The sequence below is a fragment of the Lithobates pipiens genome, unplaced genomic scaffold, assembly GCF_037356315.1.
Source record: "Lithobates pipiens isolate NorthernLeopardFrog02 unplaced genomic scaffold, aLitPip1_a1.2 Scaffold_13, whole genome shotgun sequence".
NCBI lineage: Eukaryota > Metazoa > Chordata > Amphibia > Anura > Ranidae > Lithobates > Lithobates pipiens.
The window spans coordinates 58,744,843-58,772,177 of NW_027507718.1; the positions used below are offsets into that span (position 1 = coordinate 58,744,843).

Genomic DNA, 27,335 nt, shown 5'->3' on the forward strand with positions numbered 1-27,335 from the left:
GAAGGCTGTCCACAAGGTTTAGGAGTGTGTTTATGGGAATGTTTGACCATTCTTCCAGAAGCATATTTGTGAGGTCAGGCACTGACGTTGGATGAGAAGGCCTGACCCGCAGTGTCCTCTCTTATTCATCTCAAAGGTGTTCTATCGAGTTGAAGTCAGGACTCTCCTCCATATCTTTATGGATCTTTCTTTGTGAACTGGTGTGCAGTCATGTTGGAACAGAAAGAGGCCATCTCCAAAATGTTCCCACAAAGTTGGGATCATGAAATTGTCTAAAATGTATTGGTATGCTGGCACCTTAATAGTTCCCTTCACTGAAACTAAGCCCAACCCCTGAAAAATAACCCCACACCATAAGCCCCCTCTACCAAATGATTTGGAACAGGGTACAAAGCAAGGTCCATAAAGATATGGATGAGTGTGTTTGGGTTGCTACTGAATATCAATAGCATAACAATGGAACTGAAGATAACGTATATCAACTCATAGACAGTTTTTACTGCAACAAATTCCTACACTGGAAAAGTTCCTTCTCTACTCCAGTTATGACCTCCTTTATAAAATTCAAAATTTCCCTTTACTTGCTCACCAGGGTGAACCTCCCTAATGAGGATATAGGAAGCAATAAAAACCTGACAGAGGTTTCCATTCTTTGTGAAAAAAAAGGCTTTAGATATACATTTTGTTGATCATTGTATCTTTCCAAAAATGATTAAATGAATACTGAGTTTTTAGTTAAAAGAATACACAATGTAACAGTTTGCTTATTTATTGTTTCTGATTCCGCAGCTCCCCACTCCGATCCTGTGTTGATCATATATGTTGGATTTAGCAAGAATGTTGCAAGACTTCATAAGTAAGTTTATTGAAACATTTTTATATCAATCTTATGGCACAGGCAGGGCAATAGTCACTAAAGAATCTTAGTGGTGTGAAATATTGAGTTTCATTTTTATCCAATCTGTTTATTTCAGTGTTTTCAAACCCTTGGAATAATTTACTGAAGATTGTTGGGTTGAATAATGTTTTGCCTGGCTCCTGGCTGTAATTTAGAAGTGAGCCTGGCCCTCCTACAACTCTTGGAAGCCCTGAACCAGCCAACTTGCTCTAGATAGCTTTCAGAGGAGGGCAAGTGAAAATCTAAAAATCCTTTAAAATACACATATATAAAAGTGTAATTTTATTCCAAAAGACAATTGATAAAAAATAAGAACAATCAGTCCTTACTGATAAAAACATAATGGATAGACTTCAAGTTTATATAGCATAGGCAACCCCAGCTAATGAGAAAAGATTAAACGAATACATTGGATGTAAAAGTACAAGTTTGAAACCCATAAGTGCAGTGCTAATTAATGTATAAAGTGTTCATATATAAAAATCTATCTGGTGATGGCGGATGTGTCATCCTTGTATTCAATCATTCAGCATGATAATTCAATTTTGGTCTGTAATTGGACTATGTGCCAGCGTGATGATATAACACACAACCATAACGTTTTTATATGCAATGCCCTAGACTTTTATTTAGGTCATCATTTTTTTGGTTCAATGTTGAATTTTACTCCCAATGTAAGGGTGTTGTGATGGGGGCTAAATTTGCCCCCAGTATAGCAAATTTATTCATGGGGGAGTGGGAGGATAAAACATTTTTTTCCGTCTCTCGTACCTAACTTTTAAACAAATTAAATTCAAATATGAATAATATTAAGTTGACTAGTGAGTACAGTCAAAGTGAGATACATCTTTCAAGTGTTAATATTTTTAGGCAAGGTAACAGGTTGGGAACTAAGGTGTACTTCAAGCCTACTGACTCTAACAGTTATTTGCCCATTGATAGTGGGCATCACTGTATGTGACCAAAAAACATCCCTAAGGGGCAAATCACTAGGGTAAAAAGGAACTGTTCTAATGAGATGGACTTCATATTACAAGCGCAAATCATAAAGAAGAAATTTATTGAGAAAGGTTACTGTGAAGAGGTGTTGGATTCTATGATTCAGGAATTAGCTGTGTTACCTAGAGATGGCTTTTTGGATGAGGCTCCCCCTATCTCAAACAAAAATGATTGAGAGTGGATCTTCATTTTGGATTTCATTCCCAATATAGAGAGTTGGAGGAAATCTTTGCCACCCACTGGCATGTCCTTCTTATGGACAAAGTGTTGCATTCAGTATTACCCCACAAACCAGGGTTTATCTATAGAAAGACTTTGAGCTTTGCAGATAAAATTGTGAGGAAAGTGTTAGATCCTCCTGCTAGGCCTTCCACTTTCTGGGACAGAGATGGATTTTTTTGCTGCAGGAAATGTCAGGCTTGCAGGGAAGTAAATAGGCCATTGAAGGCCCTTGAGATATTTACATCAACTTCTAACAATAAGGAATTCATCATCAAAGAATTTATTACATGCAACACTTCTTATGTGGTCTATGCTCTGCAATGTCCACGCGGGCAAGAGACTTTTAAAAATCAGGATTGCAGAGTACATAGCCAACATAAAAATAGGTTTTGAAGACCACAATGCGTTGCTTCATTTTAAAATAATTCACAACCAAGACGCATCTGGTCTTAAATTTTGGGGTATCGATCACTTGAAGCCACAATGAAGGGGCTCTAATTTGTTTAGGGACCTATCTAAGAGAGAGACCCAATGGATTTTTTTGGTAGACACTTTATCACCGAAAGGGTTAAATGTCGATCTCAATATTAACTGTTTTATAAGTGATTATTAATTATGTATACAGAAAGTGGTTTTATCCGAGTATAGTGTTTTTAGTTTTTTATATGAATTTTTATCTTTTTTTTGTAATTTTATAGGTTTTTAAAATATCATGTTTTTTAATATAATTCCTGTAATTAATTGCGTATTTTCATTGTTATTGCCGCACCATGATTGAGTATTGATTTTTGTTCTATGATGGTGTTAGCGTTGCTATGATCAAGAAAATGTTATGTACTATTTAATATGAATGAGGGCATGGGATGATATGGAGGGTCGGTGTATAACCATTCCAACCTGTGCTAATATTTGACATTTTTGGATCCATTTGTTGTATTTATTATCTAAATAGTGCAGTGTGCTTTTTGTTCCTCTCCCCTGCCTGTAGGATGCCATCAATGTTTACTTTGGCTGTGGCAACTTGCGCCTGTTGTCATGCTGAAGCACTGTGATTGGCTATGGCGGTCTAGGACAATAGAAGCCTGTCTTTTGTTGTGTAGGCACGTCCTCTGTTGAAGTCAGAATATGATGAAATGCATCAGGGCGCGACCTAAATGAGGCCGGAAGTGCGCGTGCGCTCCACTGCTGTTGGATCCGGAACAAGGAAGTGATTTTTGTCACTCCTTGGTTATACAGACGGAGATACCGGATGAAAACAGTGAAGTGCACGCTTGATTACAGTGCTACATTGACTGCTGTGTTTTTGTACGTATATATGTATAGGGGGACATTTGGTGTGATGGGCTCTTTTTATCAATAAACGAGATTATGCTATGTGCGCTCTGTTTTGTTTATGATCTTTATCGGAGCTCTTATCATCTGGTAATCTCCTGGAATGGTGGTGACTGCAGTGTATGGCTCAGAGGCTTACTTTTCTTGAAGGCTTTTTTATTATATAGCTCTGGTGAGTTTAACCCCCTGAGGGGAGTGTGTTTTCATGTGGTGGAATCTGAAGGATTGGTGGAACGTGCACACTGTGTGACATTCTTTAGGATCACCTATGAACTCTCTCTGAACCACTGTAATGTTCATCACTGCTCCTAAGGACTTTTGTTGTGAAGTTGGCCACATATTTGCTCAACATTAGCGCTGTTTGTAGTATATGACTGTCACAGTTTATGTTTAACAGGATAGGGAGGAGCCCACCAGCAGACCTAACTGAGATACCTAGAAATTACAAATAGAGTAGGCATAGTACCTTCAGCTCATTATAGGATGGCGCCTACAATGGATCAAAAATAAATATATACACAGAATTTAGCCACTCCCCTCCAGATTGTATAGGGAAAATTATTAAAATCAGCTAAACATAGCAATTAGCAAACAAATATTTGTGCTCTGAAATCCAAAGATATTCTGCAACCATTTTTACTGAATGAAACATATTTTTTCAGTGTGTATTGTTATGATTAGCTGTGATTGGCTAGATGGGCTGTGATTGGCCCTGTCTGTACCGTGTGATCATTGTGACCAATCACAGCTAGCCATACAATTGTACACAATGGATGGCATGAAAGGAATCTCTCTCTGCCTAATGCAGAGAACTCCACTACTCGAGGATATGTGGTCATGTGACTTTGACATGGAACGTGACCGTTTTCTTCTTAAGTTCTTCTCAAGTTGTTAAATCTTCTTTTTTTGAAAGCTCTTTATTAATTACTGTTGTGCTCCCATTGGCTTCAGATTCCCACGGCTAGTGAAGTGCAGTGCATATTTGTAAAGCACATCACTGTGACCTTTAAATGTGCTGAATGTATTCAGCTTCACTGCAAGAGAACCAGCACTGGTACACAATCCGTGGGTCAGAAAGTGGTCAATTCCTTGTGTGAAATCTCACATCCTTACTTTGCTTCATAACCAATTTTTAACAGCAGAACACTAAGCTGTTTTCATCTTGGTCTCTTCGTAGCAATGATTGTGTGATGATTGAATATTTTATGCAAAGGCTTTTACCAAGATAAGGCATATGAAAACGTTGCACTCTCTAAGCTAAGACACCCATACTTGTTATTTAGCATGGAGCAATGTGATAGAGAAAAATGGATACACAGATCACAATTATAGCTACATGGGGCGCTCCTCTCATAACTGTAATTTGTATTATTATTATTTTTTTAAGGGTGGGTGTAAAATATACTTTATATTTGTTATTCCTTACATGTCAGGGCTCGGGAGTCATTGCTATTGACTTTCATTCCAAAGTGGCGTATTAGCTTTTACCATCCAACAGTCAAAGCTATTATAAAAACTAACCAGTTACAAATTCCCTGTTTCAGATCCTCTTGCAATTTAGAAGGCTGCAAAATCAGTTGTTAACAGGATGAAATTCAGGATTTAGAGCTAACCAAAATAATTTTTCCAATAATAGTTAAAATAATAAGCAAACATGCATCATAGATAGATTTAAGCACATTTTCTTATGTATTGCATTTCATTTAATTTTTATGATTTATTTTTATATTTTTGCTCCATTATTTAAAACGTCAGGTTACTATATGCTATGTGATGCAATGTATCCATGAATAATTACATAACCCAGCTCTTTCTTCTTTGTAAACTGCAGGATATTCATATGAGTATTGCACATCTTATATATATATTTTACTGTGTAGTGCTTCTGATAGAGTTACCAGTTATTCCCCAGGATGACAGGTGCTTTTTGAAATATGGAACCTTTCAACTTTCTGCTGAAGGCAAATTCAGAATCTTAGAAACCAGCAAAGAAAAAGTTGTTGATTGTAGCGGCATAGTAGATTTGGATGATAAATCCCAACTCATTACCCCCTAGGAATATAGACTAATTTCCATCTACAACACAACCTAATTTACTGCTGAGAAACAGACTGAAGTCTGTTTGTCAGTCAAAATATAACTGCTGAATAAATGAGATACAGAAGGACTTACCGGTAAACTTTGCAACAGCTTTTCCACTGTTTAACTCAAGTCCTTTATATATATATATATATATATATATATATATATATATATACTGTATATCCGTTTCTCTATATGTCTTCATTATTGCTTGGTCATTAACCTATACACCTTGTAGTGATCTCAAATTCTGCTTAAATAAGCTGTACCACCTGAAAATGCCTGTTCAGGTCTGGGCAAAGCACTTTCATTTAAAGCCAATGATGAAAGCTGCCCTTACTTGAATCATGGACCATACTATTTCAAATGTGACTGAGACTGTGAGTAGTACAAGTTATTGCCTTTATATAGGATTTACATGCATTCTCTATAACTTCTCCCTTTACTTTATGGGAAGAAGTAGCTAGTCTAAAGACTACAAGCAGTCCTCTTGAATATTTACTCAAGATGGAAATATGCAACATGAGCCTTGAAACCATGAATCATGCAAAATGAAATTTTTTATCTTACATAGGGTTTAGGTTAAGTCACATTTTTCTACACTGGACTCAATTGAGGGCCTCTATATGGCAGATATTTTTAAAAAAATTGTATTTTTAATTTTCCCACAACTCACACCCACATAAACACGTATGCTTTTAACTTAATAGCATTTGGATCAGTGTGACCTGCAATAACAACTGACAGCATTTTTATTTTGCCGAAACCAACACGCAATAGGTTATGACATTTTTAAACTTCTTAACAGCTTTTCCCGATATTGAGTTCTACAATGCCCTAAACAGCGGCCTTTAGACATGTAATTCCTTTAATGTCCCCAGAGTCATCTAATTATCTGTACAAGCATACCCCACTTTTAAGTACACAATGGGGTTTATTTACTAAAGCTGGAAAGTGCAAAATTAGGCTCACTTCTACATAGAAACCAATGAGCTTCTAACCCCAGCTTGTTCAGTTAAGCTTTGGTAATAAAGCCTGGAAGCTCATTGGTTTCTATGCAGAAGTGAGCCTGATTTTGCACTTTCCAGCTTTAGTAAATAAACCCCATTGCGTACCTAAAAGTGGGGTATGCCTGTACAGGTTATGGGCCTATATGCCTGGCTGGTATCTCAATGTTTCCTGATACCAACCTAATTTATAGGGTGTGACAGTATTCCTTTTTTTATTTATTGTTAAACCATAGTATATCCTTATAAAACTTGAATTAGTATTTATTCCCCAAGATTCTGTAATATGATTTAACCACTTCAGCCCCGGAAGAATTTACCCCCTTCCTGACCAGAGCACTTTTTGTGATTCGGCACTGTATCGATTTAACAGAAAATTGCGCTTTCATGCAACGTGGCTCCCAAACAAAATTGACATCCTTTTTTATCCCACAAATTTAGCTTTCTTTTGATGGTATTTCATCACCCCTGTGTTTAAATTGTTTGTGCTATAAACAAAAAAAGCGTAAATTTTTTGAAAAAAACACATTATTTTTTACATTTTGCTATAATAAATATCCCCCAAAAATATATATTAAAAAAGTTTTTCCTCCGTTTAGGCTGATACGTATTCTTCTACATATTTTTGGTAAAAAAATTGCAATAAGCACTTATTGATTGGTTTGTGCAAAAGTTATAGTTTACAAAATAGGGGATAGTTTTATGACATTTTTATTCATTTTATTAATTAATTATTATTTTTTACTAGTAATGGCAGCTATCAGTGATTTTTATCATGACTGCAACATTATGGCAGACACATCAGACATTTTTGACACATTTTTGGGACCATTGTCATTTATACAGCAATCAGTGCTATACAAATGCACTGATTCCTGTGTAAATGACACTGGCAGTGAAAGGGTTAACCACTAGGGGCAGTGAATTACGTGTTACCTGGGGAGTGTTTCTAACTGTGGTGGGCATGGCTATGTATGACACATTACTGATCTCTGCTCCCAATCACAAAGAGCAGAGATCAGTGACACTGTCACTAGGCAGAATGGGGAGATGCTTGTTTACATTATCATCTCCCCGTTCTTCCTCCCTGTGAGGCGTTCGCAGGTATCCCCACAGCGATCGAGTCCACGGGACCCGTGACCCGACTCACAAAGCTTGCCGCCTCCTAAAGAGCCACGTACAAGTATGTTAGTTTGCCTGTACGAGCCCTTCTGCTGATGTATACTGTCGTGAGGTGGTTGGTAAGCGGTTAATAATGCAAGATTTAATATTTTAGAAATGTGTATGATAATTACTCATACGTCAAGAGTAAGACATTGGTTATAGTCCACTTTAGGTCACTGCTTACCTGCCTTTCTAGTCATTGTTCCAAAGCTCCTCAAAGTGCAACCTGGTGCACTGGCCATACTAAAGAACACCAATAGAATCTGGAGGGCAGCACTTCTTGATGGACATCATGCACACAGTGGGGGACAAGAGAGGATAATGCATTTTGTGTCTACCTAGTGCTTAGTTATAACCTTGGTCTAGGCAAAATACACAAATAATTTGTAATTGAAAATAAATTTTATGTGACATTTATGTTTTAGTTCTTTCTGTTCTATATTTCCACAATTGTGTGTTTTTTTTATATACATATACACAGTGTCTTCTAGTCCCTGTTAATTAAGTTTGCAGTAAAACAGAAGACATACAGTCAATAAATCACATACAGAGTCTTTTGTGTTCAACTACTGTGATCAGACTGATAGGTTTGCCTAAATGGAGCTGTACAGCACAATTATTGTGCAGTACCAAACAGGAAAATACTAAAGCAGTGATAGTGACATTTACCAAACATTCTCTGCAGGTGTATTTTTCAAATACATGTGTTTTAAGTGATTGACAAACCTACAGTAAATGTTTGGCAAATGTCACTTTCACTGCTTTATAAATATGACCTGTAGCATGAAGAACAACATGTTTTTTTACTGATCAACACACACAGTTAAATATACAGTATATGCTGCATAAAGCAATACACCCCATTGTGTACTTAAAAGCGGGGTATGCCTGTATGTAGAATACATAAATATCTACAATATAAGCATAAGGCATATCTCAGTTTTGAGCACAGTTTTTTAAATGTACGCATTATATATATAATATATATATATATATATATATATATATATATATATATATATATATATGATAATATCCAGAAAGAGCATGCTTAAAACTTTTCATAAATATATGTAAACATTTAAAACATATGAAAACATTTAAAACACAAAAATACCATCACTAACATTTTTAGATTTTTTAGACAGCAGTTTTCTCGTTTACTGTCAATCGGAAAAAAAGGTTTGCTTTTAATTACCTGGTCCATGTAGGAATTGTTTTAGTAATTTTCTGATAACTGTAAATAACATGCTTGATGTAGAGGTATGGAAGATAAGAAGAGGTCATGTGTACAAAGAGACTCGCAGGCCTTTGCAGTTCATTTTGTGAAATTGTAAGCTTCAAATGGCCTCCTAGCGTTAGATATCCAGAAATGAAACCCGTAATTGAAGAAATAAATCACACGTCTCAAATGATTTCATCATGAGAAGGGTCAAAGTTTCCCCTCAACAGCTAGCAATCTACTGGTTATCTTAGGAATCCTGAAATCTGTCACACACCAGCAGTGGGCTCAGCAAAGCTGTTCTAATGTTTCTTAGATAGCATATTAAGGGACAGACAGAAAATGTTTTTCATCTTGAGCTACATTGCTAGAACAGAAATCTGTGATAAATGTCCATGAAACTCTGTGCTCTGAAGCAGTCTTAATGACTTTATGGTTTAATCTATTTTTTTCTTATATTAACAATATATTTTTTAGGAATTTGTGTTCAGTTTTCTGTTTTGATTCAAAAAAAGATTCAAGAGTATCTCTACACAAACAACTTAAAGAGGTGGTCCATCTAAAAAATAAATATTAAAAGCCAGAAGCTACAAATACTGCAGCTGCTGGCTTTTAATAAATGGACACTTACCTGTCCCAGGATCCAACGATGTCGGCACCAAAATCCGATCAATCGTTTGGCTCTCGGCAGCTGCCGCTGCCATCCTTGGTGAGGGAATCAGGAAGTGAAGTGTTGCAACTTCACTTCCCGGTTCCCTACTGTGCATGCACGAGTCGCCCTGCGCATCCAAACTGGACCTCACTATCTCCTGGGACCCGTGTGTGTCCCAGCAGACAGCGCGGAGGGACGGGAAGAGGTGTAGACTCCTGTGGGAGTCTATGCCCACAAGTGGGTGCAAATACCTGTCTTAGACAGGTATCTGCACCCCCTAAAAGGTGCCAAATGTGACACAGGGGGGGTTTCCAAAAAGCGGAGGTTTAATTTTTGTGTGAACCTCCGCTTTAATAAACTACTAAAAAATAGATGTGGAATTATTTTTGCCGGTTAATGTATCTGTAATTCTGTTAACCAGTTCTTGTCATTGACACGCACATGGTACAATGTAAAGCAAGGGATGTGGTGAAGCAGATTGAAGTGGTACTCCAGCTAAACTGTTTTCTTGTTTCATTTTGGATGAAGTGGGTAAGAGACTCTCTGTAAAATGTTAATGTTGTCTGTGCCCTGGTTAAGAAGACTGTTATCACTGGAAAATACATGTAGAGGAAATGTCAATGGCATAAGCTCCCAATGAGGACATCTGTGCCAGATGGTCCAAATTTCCTGCCACTTGCATTCATGTCACTAGGCACAATGGTTTGACTCTTCCATACTCTATTCAAAGACGAAAAAAGATCTTCCATCATTGATTAGAAAATCGTTTGTTTTAAAAAAAAAAATTACAACATGTCCGATTCCTCAAATTTGATTTCCGCATGAAAATTGGCTATTGCTGCAGCCCACTAATCGTGGGAAATTCATACGGAAATTCTTAGATACAATTTTTGAAAGAAAATTCTTTTGAAATTTGAGCCAGCATGACAAATGCTTTAATATTGCTTAACTGTACAGGTTTTGATTGCAAAATCTTAAAGTGTAAAGCCTTACAATGAACCTCTCTTATTTGCTCCATTTTGTTCTGCTAAATATACAAATAAAATTGTTTTGTTAAATCTAATATGTAGAAAAAATTATGTAGTGATAATATCAGAAATTTAGGGATGACCGATGTCATGTTCATTCTACAATGTCTTTCCGTTTTACCTCTTTGAACTGAAGAACACATCAACCCATGTTATGGAGATGAGGCATTATTGTCCTGGTTGACAACATATCTCCTTCAGGCCCCTTTCACACTGGGGCGGTGCGGGCGTCGGCGGTAAAGCGCTGCTATTTTTAGCGGCACTTTACCATCGTTTTAGCGGCGGTATGCAGCCGCTATCGGGTTTTAACCCCCGCTAGCAGCCGAAAAAGGGTTAAAACCACCCGCAAAGCGACATTGCAACGGCGCTTTGCCGGCGGTATTTCCGCACTGCCCTCAATGGGTAGGAGCGGTGAATACACCGCTCTTTCACCGCTCCAAAGATGCGGCTAGCAGGACTTTTTTCACCATCCTGCTAGTGCACCACTCCAGTGTGAAAGCCCTCTGGCTTTCACATTGGAGTGAAAGGGGCCGTTTTTTTCAGGCGCTACACAGGCGCTATTTTTAGTGCTGTAGCGCCTGAAAACCACCCCAGTGTGAAAGGAGCCTCATAGAAACAGTATAGTGGGTAAGCATTGTCATGGTTTGAATCCCAACCACGACACCTCCTGCCTGGAGTTTACATGTTCTCCCTGTGTCTGCGTGGGTTTCCTCCGGGTACTCCGGTTTACTCCCACACTCCAAAGACATGCAGGTAGGTCAATTGGCTTCTATGAATGGGGACCTTGGATTGCGGGCTCCTTGAGGGTAGGGACTGATGTGAGTGTGCAATGTACAGGGATAGGGGCAATTGTAGAAACTCAATCAGGTTGAACTAGATGGACTGGTGTCTTTATTCAACCTTACTATGTAACTATGAAACTATGCTAGGACAGGAGGTTTGCTTCTGGCAGGATCTCCAGGTGAAAATAAAAGATAAAAGCCTGAAAAAAATGTTTTGCAGCTACTACAGTTAAGGACTGATAAATTACAATATAATACATTTTTGTTCTTGATAGCATCACACAATTGCAAATTAGCACTATTGCAGTGTGAGAATTTGCTGTTTTGCAAATATGTAAATCTCAGGAAGCACATGTAACCTTTTGAAGCCCATCTGTCTACCCCTCCTCTTCCCTGTACATTCCCAAAACACTTCAAGGCTTGAATCACACCTATGCATTTTTAATGCTTTTTGTATTTTGCAGATTTTCAATACAGTCCATTTACCATGGTTTCCTAAGGAACACGTTCTGTAGTGCTCACCTGCAAAATGAAAAAAAAGCACTAATAATGCGTAGGTGTAAAACAGGCCAAAGGGCAAATCAGAAAAGTTCTTAGATCTTTCCTGGCAGTAGTTCACTCTAGAACCAGGCCAGCATTTGTTCCAGTTTTGATAACTATAAGAATATGGGTGACCAATTCAGATAGTTCTACTACTGTCACTTCAAGAACCTATGACTATGGCAGCAACAGGTTCTTAAAGAATTATTGCCCATTCACCTATTAGAAAACTGGCACTAATTAAGAGCAGCTCTGAGCTGGCAAATGGAGGTATGTCAGTGTCCAGAATGGGGCATGTATGTGCTGGGAAGCCATAATGTGTCTGACAGCTTCCCACACAGTACTGTATCCCTGGTCCCTTTGGGTTTTTGGCCAGAAGATTTCCTGGCTGAAAGCTAAATGTAAACAAAGCTGTAAGGGGAATGGATGCTGTCATTACCCAAACATGGCAATTGACAGCCCATAGCAGTGGGCATAAAGTCACTATTTGGCTGCCATGCATCGTCAATCAACAGTCAGGTGGACCTTCAAGGGAACTAGTCTGTCAGTTACCCATTGTACTTTGTTCACCTCAACTCCAAAACTCTTCAGCCATGCACCCGCATAAATGACAGGATGGCTACTGAGTAGGACAGCTGCAAGTTTCTTGACATTTAATGAAAGTGTCAATTATTATTATTATTCTTTTTCTTGATAATTCTTTTTTCTTTTTCCCATCTAAATGGATTGGGATTGTGAATTTCCTAGTTTTTGCATTGTTACCCTGCTAAATTCCCAGAGAAATGCTTGCCTTTGAAGAGTTTATAGATTCACCATTATCAAGACTGCCCATTTTGAGTCTGTAGCCGCCCATGTGATTAACCTGTTCTTGAGATGTATTATGTGCAGCTTTGGCAAATCTGTGTTTTTGTCTATCTCTTAGGGGGATACTAAATGCAGATGTTGGTTAAAGATTGTTGCATTAATTCCAAGATTTGTTCTTCTAACACGCATTTTGATGGACATTGTGATACACAAAATTGTTATGTTTGTGTGTTATTCCTCCTTATTGTAATTTGCTGCAATAAAAAACGTATTTTAATTAAAAAAACAAAGTGTACATTGTAATAAAAGGCAGCAATACATGGGTGGCATACACTCTTCAAGCTAATTTTTTTTTTTAAATAGTTTTCCTGGGGGTTAATCTACTAAAACTGGAGAAGACAAAATCTCGTGCAGCTGTGTGTGGTAGCCAATCAGCTTCTGACTTCAACTCATTTAGTTAAGCTTTGACAACAAAACCTGGAGGCTGATTGGTTTCTATACAACGTTGCACCAGATTTTACCCTCTCCAGTTTTAGTTAAATCCCCTGGAGTTCTTCTTTAATATAACTAATTCCAAGTACATTAAAGTTTAAGGTGGTTATGCAGTTACTAATGCATTCACAGATTTTTCCTTGTTTCTTGTATATGTGAGTAATTGAAGTAGATCTAAAGCCAAACAGTAAAATATCTTATACAATGTAATATGTAAAATTATTGAAAAAAGTATTTTCTTTTGGAACAAAAAAAAAAGTAAGGGAAGAGGTGTAGACTCTATGACCGAAAGTGGGTGCAAATTCCTTATACAGGTATCCACACCCCCCTCCCCCCTGAAAGGTGCAAAATGTGACACCAGAGAGGGGGAGGGTTCCAAAAAGCAGAGGTTCCATTTTTGTGTGAACCTCCGCTTTAATACTACTGTACACATCGGCACACAATCATGATGCAATGCTTAACATATTGTAAATACTCGATTTTGTGTAAGTTCCCCACATTCCTAAAAATTGGAGCTTGCAATACACATTTCAAATCTTTAAGGGGAAACTATAATTATTTTGTGTCAGTTTTAATTTTTTTTTACATTTGTATTTTTTTTTTTTTTACTTTGTTTGGTAAACTAAAGAGGTAGCTTGTTAATAGATTTCTCCTTTGAGGTAATGCTGTCTTTTATTGGGACTTTGGGGAGTGAGTGGATCGGTCACTGCTTTGACTGATTCACTTGTGTGCTTGAACCTCAGCTTCAGGTATTACGTTTTGCAAACAGAAATTTTAAAGCATTGGGGAAAATTATTTTTATTTAAAAAATTGTTTTAGTTAAGAACATAATAGTTAAATAAAGAAAACATTAAAAAAACTGTGCATTCCCTTTAAAGGACTAATGGTAGAGACATCAAAATGCAAATCAGTCACCAATATGCACATATCATATAGAGTGAGGTGAGTGTATTTATTATTTTCAGAGGAGTGCTGCCCTAAACATATGCACTTACATACACGGTCAACATCCCTTATGATCCTTCATTTTAGTGGGGTTACTAGTAATGGTATCCACCTTTTCCAAAAGTAGAGGGCAATTATTTTCAGTGCTTCATGTAATCATTAAAGCTGTGTTTTGTTCATTCCCAGTGCATATACTTACCATTCCTTCATTACCCATAGAAGCCAAATGAAGTAACCAATACTTCCAGGTATGGAGTAGCTGTGACTCAACCATGTGACAGTTCTGGGCCATCACATTGAGAGCCTCAAGATCAATAGTAAAGAATTAACTTTATTAATTATGTCTCCCACAACAAGTTTACACAGGGTATTCCTTTGACTTCTAAATACGTGGTGAAGAGATGGTTAGTAGCAGTGTCTACATTAACACAAACCTGTTGCTTTGCTGAGAAAAAAAGCACGCCACAATTTGTGTAACGCTGTATTCAGCAGTGGCGGCCTGTCCATCGGGGGTGCCCGGGTGCCACCCACCCCCCCAGGCAGTCAAAAAATATATAAAATTATTTAAACATGTCCCTTTAAGAAAAAATAAATAAAAAAGTTCCTTATGCTCACCGTGTCCTGGCGCCAGGCACCGGGCGCAGTGCAATAATAATCATGAGATTGCAGACGAGGCGCTTCATTTGCTACCAAAAACTCGCTCTGTGATGTAGTCAATTGTGCCACAGCTTCCGGCATGACGGACTGGCCAGGCGGGTGCACACTGTATAGGACTTTCACTTTCACCTGGGTGGCACTTTCTGTTCTAGTTCCAACGTCACTCAAAGGAAGTGATGTCGGCACTTGGCTGCTCCCTCGAACATTCCTACCTGAGACTCATCAAGAGGTAAGCAGAAGCTCTTGGTTGGTGGCAGCCCCCCCCCCCATCAACTTTATTTAACTTTTTAACTTTAGGTGGTCGTGGCAAACCCACCTCCACTTATCATGACTGATTGTAAACAAAGCACTATTTAGCAGCTCTGTGTAGTACTATAGCAGCAACTATCTCTTCCAGCAGACTGTGTGATCTCCCTCTAACTACTCCAAGTTTCCAACATACACTGACTGTGCATATTAATTAGTGTAAACATAGCACTAATAAGCAGCATGGTGTAGTAGTATAGCAGCAACTCTCCCTGCAAACATTCTGTGTGATCATTGCCTTTCTACTCAAGTCTCTAAGTCTATCACTGACGTTCAGCAGCACTGTATAGTAGTATAGCAGCAACCCCCCTCTCCCTGCAAATATTCTGTGATCTCTCCCTATCTACTCCAGGTCACTCCAATACAAGCTGAAGAAAGGCTGCTGGAAACTATGACTGAATGTCATAGGGAGAGAATTAAGAATATCCCCATGATTGGAGATTCTAAGCCACATGACCACATCATGTGGCCACATGACCACATCATGTGGCCACATGACCACATCATGTGGCCACATGACCACATCATGTGGCCACATGACCACATCATGTGGCCACATGACCACATCATGTGGCCACATGACCACATCATGTGGCCACATGACCACATGATCTTATCATGTTTGGTATTGGCCCAAAAGCTCTTCTATGATAATTTTTAAAAGTACAACTATTTGGTATTTATTAAACCAAGTTAAATTTTCATTAAAAAGCAAAAAAAAAAAAAAAAAGTACCTTTTTTGTTTCTGTTCTTATTCGTCCTCGTCCAAATTATATTTCCTCTCAGTAGGAAGAAAGTCAGTGTGCAGCTTCAGAGTATATTTTCAGAAATGCAGGGATTAAGGCAATAATCCTTAACTAGCTACATAGACTTTAAAGGAATCCTGAAGCTCTGTATGACTGACAGTGAGGGTTTTGTGCATATGAGCCCTCATTGTTTGTTAACCCCCGTGTACTACCTGATTATCAGTAGAGACACACTTATAAATCCCATAGCAAGCTAAATTCAAATACCCTATGGTTTGTTTGGACTTAAAGACAGACTTTACATGAGCATATTAGCTCTGTGAAGCAGCATAGTGAAATAACATAGAAGATGTTCTTTTTTTTTTTTATTAACAAATGTTTGGTAAAAAAATGAAAGAAAAAAACAGCTATGATTTCCCCTTTAATTATTATATACAGTATAGTCACTTCTTTTTTCATATGGAAACAGTGCACTTCATTTTATAAACTTGGAATTATAGTACAAAAAAAAGGTAAACTTTAATTTAAAAAAACACTATTCTCACACAAAAATAACGCATATAATGCAAGGCACTGTGAAAAGTTTAAAATCTTCTTTAAAACAGGTGCCTACATGCCTCACCTATATCAAAATCTAAAAAAAAAAATATATATATAGAGCTATATATATATATATATATACATATATATATATATATATATATATATATATATATATATATATATATATATATATATATATATATATATATATATATATATACATGTATATATATATATATATATATATATATACATATATATATATATACATGTATATATATATATATATATATATATATATATATATATATACATATATATATATATATATATATATATATATATATATATATATATGTGTATGTATATATGTATATATGTATATATATATGTATATATGTATATATGTATATATATATATATATATATATATATATATATATATATATCCTGGCCCATCCTCCCATCAGCACACAATGGGTTAACATCTCCTCTGGAGTCCCACATTACCACCTGTATAGCTGAATAAATGGCACCTCCTCCCCAACTGAGATGGTTCTTCTTTTTTGGTCTTCTCGAGGCCACCTGTTGATTGCAGTTGGTAAGTAAGTCGTTTGCTGCATCCCCCCCTGCCGAACTTACCTCTCCATGTTCAGCCTCCTATGGAGGTGGAAGACCCTGAATGCTAAAGGTAAATCCTTTTTTTAAAACTGGGTGCCTTCTTGTGCCAAGGCTATGAACATAATGATGCTTAAACAGCATTTATGTTGTACAGGTGTGGTATTATAGGAGCTCAGCAATGTTATCATTGTCTCTCCTTTTGGTTTTTATATTTTCCTGTCTTTATATGCAGCACCCCGCACTGCTGTCCTGGCTTTATTGTCAGTCTGAGAGCGGCTGTGAATGGTGTCACGGGGTGCAGGGAAATGGGCAGCACAGGATCGCACTGCCAGACGCCATGCAATGATCTTGGGGATATATATATATATATATATATATATATATATATATATATATATATACACAGTATCTCACAAAAGTGAATACACCCCTTGCATTTTTGTAAATAATTTATTATATCTTTTCATATGACAACACTGAAGAAATTACACTTTGTTATAATGTAAAGTAGTGAGTGTACAGATTGTATAACAGTGTAAATTTGCTGTCCCCAAAAAATAACTCAACACACAGCCATTAATGTCTAAACTGCTGGCAATAAATGCGAGTACACCTCTAGGTGAAAATGTCCAAAATGGACCCAATTAGCCATTTTCCCTCCCCTGTGTCATGTGACTCGTTAGTGTTACATGGTCTCAGATGTGAGTGGGGAGCAGGTGTGTTAAATTTGGTTTTAACACTCTCACTCTCTCATACTGGTCACTGGAAGTTCAACATGGCACCTCATGGCAAAGAACTCTCTGAGGATCTGAAAAAAAAAAGAATTGTTGCTCTACATAAAGATGGCCTAGGCTATAAGAAGATTGCAAAGACCCTGAAAGCTCGAGCTGCAGCACGGTGGCCAAAACCATACAGCGGTTTAACAGGGCAGGTTCCACTCAGAACAGGCCTTGCCATGGTCGACCAAAGAAGTTGAGTGCACATGCTCCGTGTCATATCCAGAGATTGTCTTTGGGAAATAGATGTATGAGTGCTGCCAGCATTGCTGCAGAGGTTGAAGGGGTGGGGGGTCAGCCTGTCAGTGCACAGACCATATGCCGCACATTGCATCAAATTGGTCTGCATGGCTGTCATCCCAAAAGGAACCTCTTCTAAAGATGATGCACAAGAAAGCCCCCAAACAGTTTGCTGAAGACACGCAGACTAAGGACATGGATTACTGGAACCATGTCCTGTGGTCTGATGAGACCAAGATAAACTTATTGATGGTGTCAAGCGTGTGTGGCGGCAACCAGGTGAGGTGCACAAAGACAAGTGTGTCTTGCCTACAGTCAAGCATAGTGGTGGGAGTGTCATGGTCTGGGGCTGCATGAGTGCTGCCGGCACTGGGGAACTACACTTCAGTGAGGGAACCATGAATGCAAACATGTACTGTGACATACTCAAGCAGAGCCCACCTTTTACAGCTATAACAGCTTCAATTCTTCTGGGAAGGCTGTCCACAAGGTTTTTAGGAGTTGGCCCACCCTTTGCAGCTATAACAGCTTCAATTCTTCTGGGAAGGCTGTCTACAAGGTTTTTAGGAGTGTGTCTGTGGGAATGTTTGACCATTTATCCAGATGCGCATTTGTGAGGTCAGGCACTGATGTGGACAAGAAGGCCTGGATCACAGTTTCTGCTCTAATTCATCCCAAAAGTGTTCTTTCGGGTTGAGGTCAGTAAAGTTCCTTTACCCCAAACTCACTTACCCATGTCTTTGCAGACCTTGCTTTGTGCACTGGTCCAAATCATTTGGTGGAGGGGGGTTATGGTTTGGGGTTGTTTTTCAGGGGTTAGGCTTGGCCCCTTAGTTCCAGTGAAGGGAACTTCTAAGGCTACAGCATACCGAGGCATTTTGGACAATGTCATGCTCCAAACTTTGCGGGAACAGTTTGGGGATGGTCCCCTCCTGTTCCAACATGACTGCACACCAATGCACAAAGCAAGGTCCATAAAGACATGTATGAGTGAGTGCCTGACCTCACAAATGCTTTTCTGAAAGAATGATCAAACATTCCTATAGACACACACCTAAACCTTGTGGGCAGCCTTCCAAGAAGAGAAAGGGTGGGCCAACTCTATATTGAACCTTACGGACTAAGACTAGGATGCCATTAAAGTTCATGTGCGTGTAAAGGCAGGCGTCCTAACACTTTTGGTAATATAGTGTAGGTCCTTATATAAAGGTGGTCTCTTCATGCTTTATTGAACAAGGAGGCATATTTTTAAAGTGTTTTAACTGGGAAGCATAGTACATCCTTAATCTATTTCTGTATTAGTGGACCTCTTTATATTTAAAGTTTAATGTTCCCAAGTGCTCTCTTACAATAAAAAGAGACTGAAAATCCTTTTCACTCTGGGTGCAGTGCATTTAGTACATAATAAAAGAATTCCTAGCAAGATAAGAACACTGACACTCTCCCTGCCAGAAACTCATCTAGAGGCTTCAGAATATCTAGGTCACATTTTGATTCTAATTTATGTATTTTTCATGACTTTCTATATACGGCATCTAGCTAAGAAAATAGGTTATTTTCAGCAGCGAGTGCATTTATTTAATAGTAAGAGCTTACTATACCTTTACATTGTACATGCAAGTAATGGCTTGTAACACATGGGTTGCTATTTTGTATTTATTTTCCTGCAAAATATTACTATGCAAATCTGCTGAAAGGATTAGAATTTCTAAGCCATTACAAGTCAAGATCAATATTTTGTTTGCAAAGTTATAAACAACTAATTCAGAGGAAATGAGCAACAATAATAATATTTTACTTATGATAAAAGCCTTCAGTCACACTAGTGGACCTAATTTAACATTCAATAACCTACAGCATTTTGCAAGCATTGCAAAATATGCAAGTGAGCCTGAGTGAGAAAAAGCAGCATGATGGTTATTAGTACTTTCATCTACTCTCTCTGAGTACTGAGTTTGAATCCTCATTGGAACAATTGAGTACTGCCTGTGATACGTTTTTATTTGCGCTATAATCCACATTTTTAAAAAGCTTGTCCTGAAAATGTGGATGTTAGTGCAAATAAAAAGTATCACAGACAGTATTCAATTGTTCCAGGGAGGATTCAGACTCAGTAATAATACATTAGCTAGCATGTCACCCATGCTAACCCAGGCTCACTTGTTTATTTTGCAATATTTGCAAGATGCTGTAGGTTATTGAACTTAGGTCCACTAGTGTCATTAAAGGCTTTATCATAAGTAAAATGTTATTATTCTTGTTGCAAGTGCACTAATATGGTTACAATCATCTCAATCCTTCCTGGCTAACTCTCTGCATGGAGTTTGAGTTTAAATATAAATGTGTGTATGAATTAGATGTATTGAATAAATTAAAACCGTCAATAATTTCCAATACCTCTTGTTATAGGAACATTTAATGAAACACTGCAAATTTAGGGCAAAATTATGCAGTGAATGATCAAAAATCTGCCTATTCACCAAGAAATGCCTAATGATCCATTTTCTATTCTCTGTTTATTCCCATTAAATGTCGAAAAGAAACTTTCACTGTGGATAGAAAAGGTATTGATTAATTTAAAGGAAATTTCAAGTCTTATTAACATATTTAGTTCATGGTGAACGTTGCAGCCACCAGCTCTGAAATGTTTTATCTGCTCCTAGTAGATGATAAATCTTTGATTTTTTTTTTTATTCAAATATTCTTTATTTAAAAATGTTTTTTCGTTTACACATACAATTCTCAAAACAACAAACACTTTCCCCATCCCTTACTACATTCATATTTCTCTTATACAGTTTTCATTCGTAATGCATCAATTCCCTATTTATCCATACATCTTGCAACACTTATCCCATTCTTGGTAAAGAGCCTATGCTATAGGCTCCTTCCAATTTGATCAGCTGTGTCCAATCAGTTCCCAACTGGCCCATAGCCAAATGACGGCTACAGGGTGGTTGGATAACTCTGGGAGGGCGTACAGTGATGTCCTCACAGAATTCCGCTCTCGCGCACCCTCTGGGGAGCACACCCGAGAATGTCCATGACCGCCGGGTCCATAGGACCCGGCACATCACGAATCATGGTAAACAGCCACTGATCGCAGCCATTTACCACGCTCTGTCAAATGACGGAGCAATCACTTGTAAACAAACCGGCGTCATGTCATGACACCGGTTCCTCCCTCCCCTCTCTGTACCAAACTACACAGTGGAGGGGAGAGATCGGATGGCAAGTGTTGTGGGCTGGATCTGTAGTGCCCACAGCGCTGCTCTGTGACAATTGCAGTCACATCCATGGATCCATCCATCCATGCTCAGTCATCCCTCCATACTCTGCAATACTCTGCCATACCCTGCCAATACTCTGCAATACCCTGCCAATACTCTGCAATACTCTGCCATATTCTACCAATACTCTGCCATACCGTGCCAATACTCTGCAATACCCTGCCAATACTCTGCAACACTCTGCCATACCCTGCAGTACCCAGCTGTACTCTGCAATGTCCAGCCATACTCTGCAATACCCAGCCATACTTTGCAATGATCTGCAATACCCAGCCATATTCTGCAATACCTTGCAATACCCAGCCTTACTCTGCAATACTCTACAATACCCTGCCATACTCTGCAATACTTGGTGATACCCAGTCATACTCTGCAATACCCAGCCATTCTCTGAAATACTCGGTGATACCCAGCCATTCTCTGAAATACTCGGTGATACCCAGCCATACTCGGGGATGCCCAGCCATACCCAGCCATGCTCGGCCATGGTCGGCTGTACTCAGCCTCTGTATGTGGCCAGACTGTGGAAGTCTCACACATGTGGTATCGCTGTACTCAGAAGGAGTAGGAGAATCTATTTTGGGGTATGATTTTTGGTATGTACATGCTATGTGTTAGAAATATTGTATAAATGGACAACTTTGTGTTAAAAAAAGATGCATTTTAACCACTTCCATATGACGTCCTTGACTTTGTGTGGGGATATCTGAATGATGCCTGCAGCTACAGGCATCATTCAGATATCAGCTTTTTCACCCAGTGATTCCCTAGACCATAAGAATGATCATAGTGGCTGTTCTGCTGCTTGATCGAAGCCAGGATCATTTTTTTTAATCCCATCTTCCCAGCCAAGAGGTGAGTTGTGGGGTTTTATTGACCCTATATCTCACTGTAAAGAGGACTTGTCATGCCATATTCCAATTACAAGGAATGTTTACATTTCTTGTAATAGGAATAAAAGTGATCAAAAAATAAATTTTTGGGGAAAACATGTCAAACTAAAATAAATAAAGTAAAATGAACAATAAAAAAATAAATTATTTAAATTGCCCCTGTCCCCGTGTGCTCGCATGTAGAAGCAAACACATACGTAAGTCCGGCTCCCATATGAAAACGGTGTTCAAACCACACATGTGAGGTATCGCTGCGAACGTTAGAGCAAGAGCAATCATTTTGGCCCTAGACCTCCTCTTTAACTCAAAACATGTAACCAGTAAAACATTTTAAAGAATCACCTATGGGTATTTTTAAGTTTGCGAAGTTTGGCACCATTCCATGAATGTGTGCAATTTTTAAGGGTGACATGTTAGGTATCTATTTACTCAGCATAACTTCATCTTTCACATTATGCAAATTGAGCTAACTTTACAGGTTTGTATTTTTTAAAGCACAAACCTGTTTTTTTTTTATATGTGTTGGAAAAATTGCTGCACAAATACCGTGCAAGATAAAAAGTTGCAACAACCACCATTGTATTCTCTAGGGTCTTTGCTAAAAAAATATATATATATAATGTTTTGGGGTTCTTCTAAGTAATTTTCTAGCAAATAAATGATGATTTTTACATGTAGGAGAGAAATGTCAGAATTCTCCTCGGTGCTCCAGAACGCCTGAAGGTGCTCCCTGCATGTTGGACCGCTGTATGTGACCAGGCTGTGTAAAAGTCTCACACATGTGGTATCTCCATACTCAGGAGTAATAACAAAATGTGTTTTTGGGTTTAATTTGTGGTATGCATATGCTGTGTGTGAGAAATAACCTGCTAATATGACAATTTTGTGAAAAAAAAATCTTTATATTGCAAAGAATTGTGGGGAAAAATGACAACATAAAAAACCTCACCATGCATTTTTCTAAATACCTCGGAATGTCTTCTTTCCAAAAAGGGGTCATTTGGGGGGTATTTGTACTTTTCTGGCATGTTAGGGTCTCAAGAAATGAGATAGGCCGTCAGTACTTCAGGTGTGATCAATTTTCAGATATTGGCATCATAGCTTGTGGACTCTATAACTTTCACAAAGACCTAATAATATACACCAATCTGTACTTATTACCAAAGTTATGTAGCAGTATAAATTTTGGCCAAAATTTATGAAGAAAAATTACTAATTTGCTAAATTCTATAACAAAAACTAAGAAAAATTCATTTTTTTACAGAATTTTCGGTCTTGTTTCTTTTATAGTGCAAAAAATAGAAAACACAGTTATGATTAAATACCATCAAAAGAAAGCTCTATTTGTGTGAAAAAAAAGGACAAAAATTTCATATAGGTACAGTGTTGCATGACTGAGTAATTGTCATTCAAAATGTGAGAGCACCAAAAGCTGAAAATTGGTTTGCTTAGGAAGGGGGTTTAAGTGTTGCATGACAGCGCAATTATCATTCAAAGTATGACAGTGCTAAAATCTGAAAATTGGTCTGGGCAGGAAGGGGGTAGTGCCCTGTATTGAAGTGGTTAAGCATTGAAATCTGTAAATTTAGATACACCGCCTTATATTTACACTAGTGGATGTATTGGGCATAATCCCTGACTGGTCTGGATGTATACGTTTCTGAATAACCTTTTTTAATCTGATGGCTAATACCTTTGCTAAAATTTTTACAGCTGTACATAGAAAAGATATTGGTCTATACAAAGAGGCCTTAAGTAGATCTTTTCCCTCTGTAGGCAAAATTATGATAGTAGATTCATTCATGGATGAAGGCAGTCTTCCCTCCTCCAGTTAAATTCCTTAAACAACTCTGGAAGCAATACCTATCCCATACTGTTCGTACGTCTCCACCAGCAGGCCATCTGGTTTTGTCAGGGCTGGACTCAGCCCTTCCTTCGCTGATCTGGCCGCTCAGCTGTCAGCTAATTGCCAGCTCCCATCTCTCTCCACAGTTACTCAGCTGTTGATTTTCTGCTAGTCAGTCCAGCCTACTTAAACCATCCAGTCCAGAGGAGCGCTGCCTTCGCCTTGGTCAACATCACAGAAATGATCTCCTGCGATCCTGTTCAAGACTTGCCTTGCTGATATCCCTTCTGGCTACTTGCTGTTAAACTACGATCCCTGACTTCTGGGGCTTCTGGCTTGGCTGACTCTCCATTCTGGTTGCTGAACTTTGGCTATGTTTTGACTACGTTTGTTCTTTTCACTTTTATTATTAAACAAGTGGGATTTAGCTGTACTTCTGTTTCGGCATGATTTCATGGTTTCTGACAGTAGGTGAAGGCCATGAATTCAGAAGATGCAGTCGATCCACTTGTTGGTAATATTTTTTCCAGATTGCATGAACTGGATCACTGCATGGATCAGTTTGCCATGGTGCTACAAATGCTCACCTGGAGTCCCACGACTCACCTGGAATATCCCACTGTGGTCACCCTGATACAACCTATGTTGCAGGCCAACCCTGCTGCGGCTCCAGTCTCTGCTTCCCCAGGAATTTGGAGGCGATCCAGTCAAATGCAGAGGGTTTCTCAACCAGGTTGAGATATACTTTGAGATGCTGTCCCAGGTGTTTGCCACAAACAGAAGCAAAGTAGGTTTCATAATATCTTTGCTTTATGAGAGAGCCTTGGCCTGGGAAAACCCTCTATGGGAGACACAAAAACCTGTTGTCTTGAGTTACCCTGAGTTTGCCGCTTCATTTAAAAGGGTATCTGACGTTCCTGCATGCTCCGCTTCTGCTGCCAAGTGCCTCATGTCCATCAAACAGAGTATGAGAACTGTTGCCGACCACACCATTGAATTCTGTACTCTGGTAGCAGAGATTGCGTGGAACAGTGAGGCCCTCGTTGCTGCTTTTTCTCATGGTCTCTCGGATACCATCAAGGATGAGATAAAAGCCCAAGATATACTCACTGAGCTGGAGAAGTCGATCACATTTGCCATCCTCATTGACTCCAGACTGTTCTCTTTTAAGGAGAGCTTGTGGAAGCCTCCTGTACATTTGCCTTCGAGCTTTGCTGTCCCACCCGTGCCTCCCTCATCTCCCATGCCTCCTGGTACTGAGTCGGGCAGTGAAGGTGAACCCATGCACTTGGGTTTCATGCGTCTCTCTGCGGATAAGAGAACCTTTAGAAAGAGGGAGAGATTGTGCCTTTATTGTGGCCAGGCAGGTGACTTTTTGAAGTCTTATCCTACCCGTCCAGGGAACGCCGGAACTTTGAGATCCTGACATGGACAGACCTTAGGTGGTGTTGTTTCATCCCCAGTTATCCAGAAGGATAAACCCCTGGTTTTTGGGCTGAGTCATCCGTTGAGATACAGGCTCTAATCGACTCTGGGGCTGCAGGCCTATTCATTGATGCTGACTGCATAGAAGCACTCGATTCCACCGCAGCTGTGTGACACTCCACTTGCTATTGAGGCTCTTGATGGGAGAACTCTACAGCCTGCCCATGCGATTCATGAGACACTTCTGTTGTCCATGGTCGTAGGGGCTCTTCATCATGAGATAATCCAATTCCAAGTTATTTCCTCAGCAATGTTTCTGCTGGTTATTGGTTATCCTTGGTTACAGAGGCACAACCCCTCTTTTGATTTGCTCCATGCTGAAGTTCTCTCCTGGTCACCACAATGCAGTGAGACATGCTTGCAGAAGGTAGCCAAGGTCCTTTGCACCTCTTCACTCTCCTCCCTGTCAGAAAAGTACCGCAATTTTAGCCATGTCTTTGCCATACCCCCCCCCCCCCCTTTCTTGCTGAGGCACTGTTGATACACAGTCCAGTAGTGCTCTCTCTGTTGGCCGGCTCTCCCTCCACCGTGGCTCACAGCTGATAGGATTTTAGAAGCGGGAGTCAAATATTTGATCTTCAGAACACATTCATCATTCGTTTATAGAGCGCACGCACCTCATACTCTCAAAGTCATTACACTTTCTAAAAAACATTCCCTGGCTAAGGGAATTGGGCAGTGAAGAGGCATCCTAGGGAAACGACTCTGCTCTCCTCCTAACAAAGGACTTGTTATGGAATTAAGGGTAAAAGGACTGTGCTCAGATGTTTTTAGACACAACATTAGAGGAAAAAAGTTGCTAAGGATAAATGAGAATATTTTGGTGGAGAAAGTAAACGTGGACTGTCTGTCAAGAGTTAATTGCTGCAGGGAAATGGCTGTGTAGTATTTCATTATTCAAGTGCTGCTGTCATATACAGTATTGTAATACTGTATGTATAGTATGTTTAACTTTGGAGTTGTGCTTTTGCCTAGTAACCCATTACTCAAGCCAGTATCTGAGTGTTATAACGATGATTTTTTTTTTTTTCTGTCTGAATGACTGTACTTTAATGAGGTAAACTATTTGCATACTGTATGTCTTCACCTAAGCTAGGCTGGGAACCAATAAACCTTTCCTAGCATTACATTCTGACCTAAAGATCAAAACTAATGCATTTTACAAACTTTATTGTTTCTGTTGCTGTTAAAATTGGTCTGAGGGTAACAACAAGCAAAATATAGCCAAAATCTCCCTCAGAAGTAGATCTCACACATGATGTTTCCCTTGCACTCAGACATATATCTGATTGTCAAGAGGTATCTAAAGTTCATGTAGCTTTGATATTAACCCAGTTTTCTTTTTAAAGGGCTGCAGTCCATACTGCATTTTCTAATGCCAGTGTCATCTATACAGGCGATATTGTCCATTGCTAGGTAGAATTATTTTTTAATAAATACTGTAGAAAGAAAACAGCCTAAGAATGCAGTATTTTGTTACAGATAGAGGATTTGTTATATAACCTTTAGAATGACAGGATGAATTTAAGCCCAACTTTGGGAAATGTTAAACTTTATTTTACCATTTTTTTTCCCTTTCACCAGGAGAAACTTTAAACGTATTCCCTGCACTGTGGCTGTGCCCACACTGCAAGGGTTAATTGCTCATTTAGGTTCAGGGTAAATAGAAAATAAGATACATCTACCCAATCCTGTGCTCCTCCATAATGCTAACCCCACAGCATTTTCTTAGCCACACTCCAGGGGTCTTGACGTCATCAAAA

General features: G+C 38.8%; 1 protein-coding gene across 4 annotated transcripts in view; it reads left to right on the plus strand.

Moving 5' to 3' along the window:
- Positions 1-27,335, plus strand: part of LINGO2 (leucine rich repeat and Ig domain containing 2) — a 2,286,714-nt gene that overhangs the window by 552,140 nt on the left and 1,707,239 nt on the right. For all 4 annotated transcript variants that reach the window (XR_013272157.1, XM_077475131.1, XM_077475129.1 and 1 more), the window contains exon 3: positions 790-856. The gene's annotated coding sequence lies outside the window, so the exon portion shown is untranslated. The remainder of the gene's footprint in view (positions 1-789; positions 857-27,335) is intronic.